Source organism: Dipodomys merriami, unplaced genomic scaffold (assembly GCF_024711535.1).
Source record: "Dipodomys merriami isolate MVZ:Mamm:240054 unplaced genomic scaffold, mDipMer1.0.p SCAF_47, whole genome shotgun sequence".
In the NCBI taxonomy this organism is placed as follows: domain Eukaryota; kingdom Metazoa; phylum Chordata; class Mammalia; order Rodentia; family Heteromyidae; genus Dipodomys; species Dipodomys merriami.
Genome location: NW_027206035.1, coordinates 92,129 through 104,239, shown reverse-complemented (window position 1 = coordinate 104,239; position 12,111 = coordinate 92,129). Strand labels below are relative to the sequence as shown.

General features: G+C 38.7%; 1 long non-coding RNA gene across 1 annotated transcript in view; it reads left to right on the top strand.

Annotated features, from left to right (window-relative positions):
- Positions 1–10,954, top strand: part of LOC138808700 (uncharacterized) — a 32,216-nt gene extending 21,262 nt beyond the window's left edge. The window contains exon 3 of the long non-coding RNA XR_011366579.1: positions 10,768–10,954. This is a non-coding gene — a long non-coding RNA (uncharacterized lncRNA). The remainder of the gene's footprint in view (positions 1–10,767) is intronic.
- Positions 10,955–12,111: the final 1,157 nt, after the last annotated feature.

The following is a 12,111-nucleotide window of genomic DNA, read 5'->3' as shown; positions in this document are numbered from 1 at the left end:
AGGAGCGTTTTTGCTATTCGGGGTCTTTTATTGTTCCATATGAATTTTTGGATTGCCTCTTCTATTTCCTTGAAGAATGAGGGTGGAATATTGATAGGTATCGTGTTGAATTTGTAGATACCCTTGGGAAGTATTGCCATTTTCACGAAGTTAATCTTGTCAATCAAGGAGCATGGGAGGTTTTGTCATTTTTTAAGTTCTGTGTTGATTTCCTTTTTCAAGATTTTAAAGTTTTCATCGTAGAGGTCCTTCACTTCTTTAGTTAAGTTAATTCCAAGGTATTTAATTTTTTGTGGGGCTATTACAAATGGAGTTGCTTTCCTAATTTCAGCCACATTTTTCTCATTGTGGGCATACAGAAAAGCCATTGATTTTGGGGGGTTAATTTTATAACCTGATACTTTGCCAAAGTTTTGAATCAGCTTGAGTAATTTGGGAGTGGAGTCTATGGGATTCTTTAAATACAAGATCATGTCATCTGCAAAGATGGAGAGTTTTATTTCTTCTTTCCTTATTTGGATCCCCTTTATGTCTGCATCTTGTCTTATTGCTGTAGCTAGGCATTCTAATACTAGATTGAAGAGAAGTGGAGAGAGTGGGCATCCTTGTCTTGTTCCTGAGTTAAGAGGAAATGGCTTTAGTTTTTCACCATTGAGTATAATGCTGGCTGTAGGTTTGTCATATACAGCCTTTCTTGTATTGAGGAATGTTCCATGGAATCCTAATTTTTCCAAAACCTTCATCATAAAGGGGTCTTGGAGCTTGTCCAATGCTTTTTCTGCTCCTGTTGATGTGATGAATAATATTAATTGATTTGCGTATATTGAACCAGCTTTGCGTCCCTGGAATGAATCCTGTTTGATCGTGGTTTATGATTTTTTGGATGAATTGTTGAAGTCGATTGGCCAAAATTTTGTTGAGAATTTTTGCATCAATGTTCATCAGAGAAATGGGTCTATAGTTCTCTTTCTTTGATGAGTCCCTGCCTGGTTTTGGGATGAGGGTTATGATGGCTTCATAGAATGTGTTCGGTAGTGAGCTTTCTCTTTCAATTTCATTGAAGAGTTGGAGGAAAATTGGTGTGAGCTCTGTTTTGAAGGCCTTGTAAAATTCCACTGTAAAATCATCTGGTCCTGGACTTTTCTTAGCTGGGAGGTCTCTTATTGCTTTTTCTATTTCAATGCTTGATATGAGCCTGGTAAGATAGTTTAACTCATCTTGGTTTAGTTTTGGCATGTCAATAATTGCTAGGAAGAGGTCCATTTCTGTGAAGTTGTCGAACTTATTAGCATAAAGTTTTGAGAAGTATTCCCTTATAATGTTCTGAATCTTGGTTGTTTCCGTGGTGATGTTTCCATTCTCATCTCTGAGTTTATTAATTTGGGTGTGTTCTCTTCTTTTTCTGATAAGATTTGCTAAGGGTCTGTAAATTTTGTTAATTTTTTCAAAGAACCAACTCTTTGTTTTGTTGATTCTTTCTATAGTTTTTTTTGGATTCTAGTTCATTTAATTCTGATTTAATTTTGATTATTTCTTTCCGTCTACTGGATTGGGGTTTATCTTGCTGCTCTTTTTCAAGGAGGTTTAGATGTGTCAATAAATTTCTAGTTTCAGATCTCTCCAATTTGTTGATGTAGGAGCTCAGAGCTCTAAACTTGCCTCTGAGTACTGCCTTTGCTGTGTACCAGAGGAGCTGGTAATTTGTGTGTTCATTTTTGTTGAATACCATGAACATTTGAATTTCCTTTCTAATCTCTTCCATGACCCACTCATGATTCAGCATTGTGTTGTTCAGCCTCCATATGATACCGGACTTTCTTTGGTGGCTTTTGGTGTTGAGTCCTAATTTTATTCCCTTGTGGTCAGAGAGAATGCAAGGTATAACTTCAATGTTTCTGAATTTAGACAAGTTTGCTTTGTGGCCTAAAATATCTTCTATTTTAGAAAACTTTCCATGTGCTGCTGAGAAGAATATGTATTCTGAGGCTGCTGGGTGAAATGTTCGGTAAATGTCTGTTAAGTCTAGTTGATCTATGCAGCTGTTTAGATCTGCGTTTTCTCTGTTGAGTTTTTGCTCAGTTGATCTATCTAGTGGGGAGAGTGGTGTGTTAAAATTCCCAACAATTAATGCCTTTGGATCTATATGGGATTTGAGGGAAAGTAGTGTTTCTTTGATAAATTTGGGTGCTCCTTTGTTTGGCGAATAGATATTTAGAATTGTAATATCCTCCTGAACGAGAGATCCTTTCATTAGTATGTAGCGACCTTCTGTATCTCTTCTCACGAATTTTAATTTGAAGTCTATTTTATCTGATATTAGGATTGCAACTCCGGCCTGTTTATGGGGGCCGTTTGCTTGGTAGATTTTGTTCCAGCCTTTAACATTGAAAATGTGTTTGTTTTTACGGGCAAGATGTGACTCCTGAAGGCAGCAGATAGAAGGGTCTTGTTTTTTAATCCAACTAGACAGTCTATGTCGCTTAATTGGAGAGTTCAGTCCGTTAACGTTAAGAGATAGGACTGAGAGGTATTTGGGAGTTCCTGCCATGTTATCTACCTTCTTGGGGGCTGCGAAACCTGGGTTCTTCCTAAGGTTCTTGGATTCTCAGTTTGGGTGCAGTTTCTTGGCCTTTGTTGCGGTCTTGTTGGTTTTCTATGTGTAGGACATCTTTAAGAATCTTTTGCAGGGCTGGTTTGGTGGAGATGAATTGTTTCAATTTTTCTTTTATGGAAGGTTTTTATTTGGCCTTCAGTTATGAAGGAGAGTTTAGCTGGGTACAGTATTCTTGGTTGATAGTTGGTTGTTTTTAGGTCATGGCATACGTCATTCCAGGCTCTTCTTGCTTTGATTGTCTCTGCTGAGTAATCTTTGGTAATTCTACTTGGTTTCCCTTTATAGGTGATTAACCTTTTCTCCCTGACAGTTTTAAGGATCTTTTCCTTGGTCTGGGTTGATCCTGTGTGGATTATAATGTGACGGTGGGATATCCTATTCTGGTCTGGTCTATTTGGGGTTCTAAAAGCTTCTTGTATCTGAATAGGCCTATCTTTTTGTATGTTTGGGAAGTTCTCTGCTAGAATCCTGTTAAACAAATTTCCTAGACCATTAACTTCTGTTTCTAGGTGCTCCTCTACACCCATTGTCCTTCGACTGGGCCTTCTGATGGTGTCTTCCAGGTGTTGGATAGACCTCTCATATTTCTTGGACTTGTCTTGGATGGTTGTATGTTCTTTCTCTATAATATCTAGGCTGTCTTCAATCCCTGAGATTCGATCTTCTGCATGGTCTAACCTGTTGTCAAGACTCTCTACTTTGTTTTTTATCTCTTTTCCTTCTAATTTGTCAGCTTTGATGGCTTCAAGTTCTTTGTTGAAGCTTTGTTTTAGGTCTTGTATGAATTTCTTTACTTCCTTAATTTGGTGTTCAGTGTTTGTTCTCAAATCACTTAGTTGATTGGTTATGGTTTCTTTGGACTCCCATTCCTTCTGTTGGGTTCCATTCAGCATTCCTTTTGTGGTCTCCCTGACTTCATCTTTGTGTATTCCCTACCTGGTCTCTCAATTCCTGAATTACTCTTTGATTAGCTTCCTCCCGTCTGTGGGATTCCTGCAGTTCTCTTTCTTCCCGTTCGTGGGATGCCTGCAGTTCTCTTTGAGTGTTCTCAGCCTGCTCACGCCATTCCTCCCTTTCTCTTTGAGTATTCTCAAGTTGTTCACGCAAATCCTGTAACAGTTTTTGAGTAGCTTCCTCACGCTTATGATATTCCTGTATAAACTTCTGGGATGCCTCCTCTCTCTCCCTATCACGCTCATACAGAGTCCTTTGTACATTGTCAAACTTCTCATTTATCATGTTTGCTAGTAGTGATTGTAGAGCTATTTGGGAACTCTCCTCTGGATTATTCTTTATCTGTTCTAATCCCTGATTATCAAGATTGGGAATTTAGATGCCCGAATTTGCCATTTTTCTTGTGGTTTTCCGGCTTACTCTGCCCATTTGAGATGAAGATAGCACCAGTTTTGTGCTAGAACACTATCTGAATGCAACCATCAACCAAAGTTTGCGTTTGTACAGTAAATAGTCTACAGATACAATCTAGTTCAACAGATAGATCTATTCAACATCAAACAACTATATGTTAAAGGACTTCGAACCGCAGTAAAAAATTTGGAAAGCCAGAAATTATTAGGATTAGGGAGAGATGTGGGTAAAAAATAGGAATAGATTGGTGTGGGGAGGCACAGGGAGAGTTAACTATGTCCTAATCATAATGCAGGAAATGGGTTGGGTAGGATGCAAGTAGAGAGAGAGAGAAAAAGAAGAGACGGAAAGAGGAATGAAAAGAGACCAGAAAAAAAATAGAAACATAAAAGTTAATGTTATTATAGAGATTAAAAGACCGTCTATTTAGAGAGGAATGTGAATATGTTTAGAGAAAGGGAGGGACATAGAGGAGATGTGAAAAATTTAAGGATAGGAAGGGGAGAAGAAAAGATCAGAAGTTCAGTAGAGCTAGACAAAAAACAAAAAGATAATTAAGAAAGAAAGAAGACAAGAAAAGAAAGGAAAACGCTCATTCACATATTCCTAAAATAAAAATTATAAGAGGAGAAAAAAAAACGTTACTGGAAAACAATTATTTTTTCAGAAGAGGCAAAAATTAAAGATTAATAAAAGTTTTAGAAGAGAAAAAAATTTATGTATATATATATATATATATATATATATATATATATAAGGTAACAAAAAACAAAAAAAAAACAAAAAAAGAAAAGAAGAAGAAGAAAAAAAAAGAAAAAAAAGTCTTTTGATTTTTTGGGGGGAGGACGGGTGGGAAGAATCCTGTATCTCCCTTTTGTCTGTAACCAGTCTCTTGTTGGAGACTCTGGTCAGCTTGAGGTCCTGTGGCTTGATTGGTTTCTTAAGTCGGTTTGTTGGAAGAGGCAGAAAAATGCTCTGCTTTACCTAAGATTTTGAGATCCCCCTCCCAGGTTAGTTTTCTGGGAGGGTGATCTGCTTTGAGAATCGCAAAAGAGGGGGATGCGGTGATGAGGCTAGGTTCTGGGTAGAGGTGAGGCCTTTCAATAAACAATAGCTTTTCCCTGGGGCTATTTTGTGATAAAGCTCACAGCGCCCAGCCTGGAGCCATTCTCAGGGTTTCTGTTTTTCAATTGAGTGTGGTGGCTGCTAGAGGGAGGGGCAGCCTCTGGCTCTGGTTACCCAGTGAGGCAAGCCACTCCAATGGCTGGCGCCTGAGCTGGGTGACTTTTCCCTGGATGGAGCCGAGTCTGGCAGGTCACTTCACCGTTAAGTTCTTGTGACCTGCTAAATGACTCGTTTTGTTCCAAGGCCTGAGATGGAGCTTGCAGCTCCTCCGAGCTTTGTCGGTATCCAAGATGGAGATCACCGGTGCTGTGGGGAGAGGGGTGGCCTTCCCTCCTCTGCTCCCTGAGAAGGAGTGAGGACGTCCGGCTTGTACTCACGCCGAGTCTTGGATCCTGGGTCGTCTCTGGTCTGCAAACTGCAGGATGAAGATGTCCGCTCCTTGTCGGTCTTGTTGGTGTTGAGTAGAATCTGCTCGTCCGCTGCGTCTGGCTCCTTCGTCCCGGAATCTCTGTGTCTCAGGTATGACCCTGCGGTGGTGGTCACCGCCGCGACCCTGCAGGCGCTCAGATGTGTCTCCTTGGCTTCCCCTCTCTTGACTAACTCTCTGTCCTGTGATGGCACACTTGGTGTGATTCTCTGGCTTAGGACTGTTCACTGGAACTCTAAAACTGCTTTCTATGCGAATGCTTGTTCAGATTCCAGCTTCTCCTCCGCCATCTTCCCGGAACCACATCCGAAATTTTCTTAATTGAGTCCCGGAAACAACAAATCAAAGAAAGGTTGGACAAATGGGATTGCATGAAGTTGCAGAGCTTCTGCATAGCAAAGGACATAGCTAGCAAGATCAATAGATAGCCCACAGATAGGGAGAAGATCTTCACTAGCCATACAACGGACAAGGGTCTCATATATAAAATATACATGCAACTAAAAAAATTAAATCCCCCAACAACAAATCATCAAAGAAACAACTGCCCAGTAAATAAGTGGGCTAAAGACTTGAAGAGAAACTTCTCTGAAGAAGAAAGAAGGATGACCAATAGACACATGAAGAAATGCTCAACCTCCCTAGCTGTAAAAGAAATGGAAAACAAAACAACATTGAGATACCACCTCACCCCAGTTAGAATAGCTATAAACAAGAACTCTTTAAGTCTTTAGACCTCTTATTTATTGGGGAGTTGTTTCTTTGAGGATTTCCTGTTGGGGAATTTAATATTATGAGTTCCAAGTACATTTTAGATATGAGACCCTAGTCCGTTTTATGGCTAGTGAAGATTTTCTACGTGGGCTTTCTATTGATCTTCTAGCTATGTCATTTGCCATGCAGAAACTCTGCAACTTCAAGCAATCCCATTTGTCCAACCTTTCTTTGATTTGTCGTGTTTCCGTGTCTTTATTAAGAAAATTTCAGCCTGTGCCAACAAGACCTAGGGTTTCTCCTATTCCATCCTGTAATGTTCTCAGAGTGTCTGCTTTGACTCTGGGGTCTTTGATCCATTTTGGAGTTGATTTTGGTGCAGGGTGATATATAAGGATCTAGCTTTAGTTTTCTACAAGTAATTAACCAATTTTGCCAGAACCATTTACTGAACAGGCTGTCTTTCTTCCATTCTATTTTTTGAGCTCCCTTATCGAAGATTAGATGGCTATATGTCTGTAGGTTCATTTCTGGGTTTTCAATTCTATTCCATTGGTCCCGAGGTCTGTTCTTGTGCCAGTACCAAGCTATTTTGGTTTCTATGGCTTTATAGTAGAGTTTGAAATTTGGTATTGATATTCCTCCAGCAGTGTTCTTTCCGTTGAGGAGCATTTTTGCTATTCTGGGTCTTTTACTGTTCCATATGAATTTTTGGATTGTCTCTACTATTTCCTTGAAGAATGAGTTTGGAATTTTGATAGGTATCGCATTGAATTTGTAGATAGCCTTGGGAAGTATTTCCATTTTCACTATGTTGATCTTTCTAATCCAGGAGCATAGGAGTTTTTGCCATTTTCTTAGTTCAGGTTTGATATCCTTTTTCAAGCTTTTAAAGTTTTCATCATAGAGGTCCTTCACTTCTTTAGTTAAGTTAATTACTAGGTATTTTATTTTTTGTGGGGCTATTACAAATGGAGGTGCTTTCCTAATTTCAGCCCCACTTTTCTCATTGTTGGCATACAGAAAAGCCATTGATTTTTGGAGGTAAATTTTACACTCTGCTACTTTGCCAAATTTTGAATCAGCTTGAGTAATTTGGGAGTGGAGTCTATGGGATTTTTTAAATACAAGATCATGTCATCTGCAAAGAGGGAGAGTTTTACTTCTTCTTTCTCTATTTGGATACTCTTTATGTTTGCATCTTGTCTTATTGTTGTAGCTAGACATTCTAATACTTCATTGAAGAGAAGTGGAGAGAGTAGACATCCTTGTTTTGTTCCAGAGTTAAGAGGAAATGGCTTTAGTTTTGATGGCTTCCAATTCTTTGTTGGAGCTTTTTTTAGATCTTGTATAATTTTTTTACTTCTTTACTTTGGTGTTCCGTGTTTATTCTCAAATCACTTAGTTGATTGTTTATGGTTTCCTTGGACTTTTATTCCTTCTGTGTGGTTCCATTAATCATTCTTTTTGTGGTCTCCCTGAATTTTTTCAGTTGTCTGCTTATGTATTACATGAATTCCTCTATCGATCTTTGTCTATTCTCATCCCGCTCTCGCAATTCCTGTATTACTCTTTGATTAGCTTCCTCATGTTCAAGCAATTCCTATAGTTCTTTTTGACTGTTCTCAGCCTGCTCACGCAATCCTTATCTATCACTTTGACTGTTCTCAGCCTGCTTACACAATTCATTTATTTCTCTTTGAGTGTTCTCAACCTGCTCATGCAATTCCTGAATCACTCATTGAGTAGCTTCCTCACACTTAAGAGATTGCTGTTTTGATCTTTGGTTTGCATCCTCTCTCTCCCTATCAGGCTCACACTCAGTCTTTGAAGGTTTTTGATCTTTACATTCACCATTTTTACCAGTATTGTTTGTACAGCTTTTTGGGAACTCTCCTCTGGATTATTCATTATTTGTTCTGTCACCTGATTACCATGAGTGGGAGTGGAGATACCGGGATTTGCCATTTTTCCGGATTTTTCTGCCCATTTGGTATGAAAGTAACACCAACTTTGTGCTAGAAAACTATTTTAAGGCAAGCATCAACCAGAGTCCTATAGTTGCACAGGGAAAAGGCTGCAGATACAATCTAGTTTAACAGATAAAATCTGTTCAACATCAAACAACTATGGATTAATGGGCTAAGAGCAGCAAGGAAAATTTGGCAAACCAGAAATTATTATGTTTAGGGAGAAATATGGTGAAAATTAGGATTAAATCGATCGGGAAATGCCAAAGAGAGTGAAATTAACCAAGTCCAAATCTCAAAGAGTGAAATATGCTGGACCGAATGATAGGAGAGAGAAAAAAAAGAGACGAGAAAAAATGGAAAAACAAAAAATTAATTTAAAAATTGAAACTTGAAGATTATCTAATTTTAAAGGTGAAATTGAGAGAATGAGGATAGGATGAGAGGAGGAGTGGGATTAAAAGGACACTTGAAAAACTAAAAAATAAAAATTCTTTTTTTTATTTTTTTTATTGTGAAAATACTGTACAGAGGGGTTACAATTACATGGGCAAGATAATGAGTACATTTCTTATCAAGCATTGTAGCCTCCTCCTTTGTTTCCCATTCCCATCCCTTCCCATCCTCCTCCCACCCCCCCACCCAAACCTTCCACCCACCAAAATTCTAAAGTTCCTTTTTCCACATAATGACTTGTACATCTCATTCTTAAAAAATTATATAGGCATAAAGATATAATACTGCTACTAAGGAATTTAAGCCTGAGAGTATTTGAATTGAGTAATAAATTTCTGTATTAAGTGTGTACAGTATGGTAGATAAGGTGTAATAATTGACGACGGATATATCTGAGGATGAGCAGAACAGCAATTAAGTCGCGCACAAAAGGACAAAAGAGAAGAAAAATGAAGAAAATGAGAAAGAAAAAAAAGAACTGAAAGGTCAGTAGAGACAAAAACAGCACACATACATATACACCTAAATAAAAATTTTAAGAGGAAAAATAAAAGATTAATAGAAAACAATTTTTAAAAAATTAAAAATAAAAAATAGGTAAAAAATAGTTCTTTGATTTGTTTTTTTATCGGGGGAGGTGGAGGGGAAGATCCTGTTTCTCACTTTTGTCTGTATCAACTCTCTTGGTTGAGTCTCTGGTCTGCTATGGTGTTTGGTTTTCACGTGCTTTGATTGGTTTCTTAAGTCAGTTTGTCTGAGCAGGCAGAAAAATGCTCTGCTTTACCCAGGATTTTGTAATCCTCCTCCCAGGCTAGTTCAGTGGGAGGGAGATCTGCTTTGAGTATCACAAAACAGGAAGATGGCTCTCTCCTCTAGTTGGGAGATGCTGTGATTAGGCTTGGTTCTGGGTAGAGTTGAGGCCTTTCAGCAATCTATAGGTTTTCCTTGGGGGCCTAGCTTCTGAGACACTCACAGAGTCCAGCCTGGAGCCATTGTCAGGGTTTATGTTTACTGAATTTCCTTTAATTGTCTAATATGCTGTAGGGAGGGGCAGCCTCTGGCTCTGTTTACACAGTGAAGAAAGCGACTCCTGAGGGGGAGGAGCTTCTACTGCCTGGGCTTGGTTACTTTCCCCTAGGTGGAGCTGATTATGGCAGGTCAGGTCAGGTTCCTGTGATTTGCTAAATGACTCTTTTGTTTTCTTCCAAGGCCTGAGTTGAAGCTAGCTGCTCAGCCGGACAGCTAGCTAGATTTCCATCAAGATGGAGATCTTGTTTCTTTGAAGATTTGTTTTTGGGGGGTTTAGTTTTTTAAGTTCCAGGTATGTTTTACATATGAAACAATCCCATTTGTCCAACCTTTCTTTGATTTGTTGTGTTTCTGGGTCTCTATTAAGAAAATTTCAGCCTGTGCCAAGGAGACCTAGGGTTTCTCCAATTCCATTCTGTAATGTTTTCAGAGTATCTGCTTTGACATTGATCCATTTGGAGTTGATTCTGGTGCAGGGTGATATATAAGGATCTAGCTTTAGTTTTCTAAAAGTAGTTAACCAATTTTGCAAGCACAATTTACTGATGAGGCTGTCTTTCTTCTATTCTATTTTTTTTTTAGCTCCCTTATTGAAGATTAGATAGCTATAGGTCTTTAGGTTCATTTTTAGGTTTTCAATTCTATTCCATTGTTCGAGTTTGATATTTGGTATTGATATTCCTCCAGCACTGTTTTTCTGTTAAGGATTGTTTTTGCTATTCAGGGTCTTTTATTGTAACATATGAATTTTTGGATCGCTTCTTCTATTTCCTTGAAGAATGAGGTTGGAATATTGACAGGTATTGCACTGAATTTGTAGATAGCCTTGGGAAGTATTGCCATTTTCACAATGTTGATTTTTCCAATCCAGGAACAAGCATGGGAGTTTTTGCCACTTCCTAAGTTCTGTTTTGAATGCCTTTTTCAGGTTTTTAAAGTTTTCATCATAGAGGTCCTTCACTTCTTTGGTTAAGTTAATTCCTTGGTATTTTATTTTTTGTTGCTATTCTGAATGTAATTGTTTTCCTGATTTCAGCAACATTTCTCTCATTTTTGGCATACAGAAAAGACTTAAAGAGAAACTTCTCTGAAGAAGAAAGAAGGATGGCCAGTAGACACATGAAGAAATATTCAACCTCTCTAGCCAAAAAAGAAATGCAAATCAAAACAACATTGAGATACCACCTCACCCCAGTTAGAATGGCTATAATCAAGAACTCTAATAACAACAGATGCTGAAGGGGATGTGGACAGAAGGGAACCATACTCCATTGTGGGTGGGAGTGTAAACTTGGTCAACCACTTTGGAAAGTAGTATTGAGGTTCCTCAGAAGACTCCACATAGAGCTCCCCTATGATCCAGCAATCCCTCTTTTGGGCATTTACCCAAATGATCACAAACAAGACCACAGTAAAGCTACCAGCATGACTGTGTTTATTGCAGCATTATTTACCACAGCTAAGGTATGAAACCAACCTAGATGCACCTCAGTAGATGAATGGATCTAGAAAATGTGTTATATATCCATAATGGAATTCTATGCCTCCATCAGAATGAATGATATTACCCCATTTGTTAGGAAATGGAAAGATATGGAAAAAATTATATTATGTGAAGTAAGCCAGGCCCAAAGAAACATAGGTCCCATGGTTTCCCTTATTTGCAATATCTAGTATATGTCTTAGTCAAGCAGAAAAGTTCAGATAAGTTGATGTTACAGAAATGAACCCCAAGATAACTATTCAAATGTTTTTTTTCTTTCATGCAAATGTTTCTAACATATTTATAAGATGATTTCTTTGTTGTTTTGTATGTCAGTCCCCCATACTATAACCTATGCTTTCACTGTATTTGATGTTGGTATAATTTGTGGAGGGGAAGGGTAAAAACAAATTGTTTAGCTATGCATGCAGGTGGACCCATTGCAACAATGAGATGTACAAGTTGTTATGTCAAAAAACGAACTTAACAACTTCGGTAGGTGTTAAGGGGAACATTGGGGGGGGAGAGTATGGGAAGGGATGGTAAGGGGAAACAAAAGGAGACAACAATGCTTGATAAGAAATGTACTCATTATCTTGCCCATGTAATTGTAACTCCTCTGTATGGTATTCTCACACACACAAAATGATGGAAATCTTAAGTTGTGGCGTTGGAGGAGTGGCCTTCCCTCTTCTGCTCCCTGAGAAGGAGTAAGGATGTCAGGGTTCTACTCACACCCGGAGTCTTGGTTCCTGGGTAATCTCTGGTCTGCTATCTGCAGGATGAAGATATCTGCTCCTTGTCAGTTCTTGCTGATATTGTGTAGAATGCACTTGCTCGCTCTATCTGGCACCTTTGTCCGGGACTTTCTGTATTGTAGGTATGACGAGTATGGTTGCCACCACTGCTGCTTCACCCCTGACTG